Genomic DNA, 220 nt, shown 5'->3' on the forward strand with positions numbered 1-220 from the left:
CCCTTCTACTCTTTCTCTTCCTGTTCCTCCTCCTCCTTCTCCTCCTCCTCCATCTCCTACACCTCCTCCTCCTATCCCTCCTCCTATTCCTCCTCTTCCTCCTCCTCCTCCTCCTATTCCTTCTCTTTCTCCTCCTCCTCCTCCTCCTTTTCCATGTCCTTCTCCTTCTTCTCCTCCTCCATCTCCTCCTCATCCTCCTACTCCTCCTCCTTCATTTCCT

The sequence above is a fragment of the Oratosquilla oratoria genome, chromosome 39, assembly GCF_046742065.1.
Source record: "Oratosquilla oratoria isolate Oo_2021 chromosome 39, ASM4674206v1, whole genome shotgun sequence".
NCBI lineage: Eukaryota > Metazoa > Arthropoda > Malacostraca > Stomatopoda > Squillidae > Oratosquilla > Oratosquilla oratoria.